This window comes from Rhipicephalus sanguineus, chromosome 1 (assembly GCF_013339695.2).
Source record: "Rhipicephalus sanguineus isolate Rsan-2018 chromosome 1, BIME_Rsan_1.4, whole genome shotgun sequence".
NCBI lineage: Eukaryota > Metazoa > Arthropoda > Arachnida > Ixodida > Ixodidae > Rhipicephalus > Rhipicephalus sanguineus.
The window spans coordinates 92,864,440-92,865,236 of NC_051176.1; positions in this window are offsets into that span (position 1 = coordinate 92,864,440).

Genomic DNA, 797 nt, shown 5'->3' on the forward strand with positions numbered 1-797 from the left:
TCTTTTCCTCGTCCCCATCCTTTTTGCGCTTTACCAGTTTCTCTCAAGTAACGAACCAACTAGCTCAGCAACAAGCCCTGTTGCAACATCCGATCTTTGCGATGTATGGCATTCCTCCGTACCCGAAGGCGCTCTTTTTCTTTCGTCGCAGAAAACAATGAGTTTATCAGTACACGACTTGTACCTTGTCGTGCGACGTGGGGGAGAAACGCTTCTTGCCCATGGCTCCATGGGCTCACACACGCACCTCGCATAAGTTAACAATGAAAGAAAACTGTCACGCAGTACGAATAGTTATCAAAACACGAATAATGACGTTTCGACATGAAACGAGGCGTAGCGGACAGAGCGAAGTAAAGTGGCGTCCAGCAGTTTTGCCAACGTTCTACCGGCCCCCACGCACCGTGCGCCGTCTGGTGGAAGGAAGGCGAAAGTAAACGCGGCTGTTCCGCTGCGCCCCCCGAGCCGACATGTCACCTCTCCTTCCTACATCGGGATGTGGACTATAGAACCGCTTGTTTTCGAACTGACACCACTATCTTTCTTTTTTTAAAATTAAATGTATATAAGGAGAGGTTGGTGCCCATGCGTGGCGCCGGCTGCTCCTCTTCTCCTGCACAATGGTTGCCGTCGCGAAGTAGAAAATAAACACAACGCTATTTCAAATGAATATAGTAACAGCACTCGCGCACTAAGTCCAAGTTCTTCAATAGAATGTTCTGTCCACTCAACACAAAAGTTACGAAACACAATATCGCACAATTGAAATGTCCACACAACACAAAAGATAAGTTCAA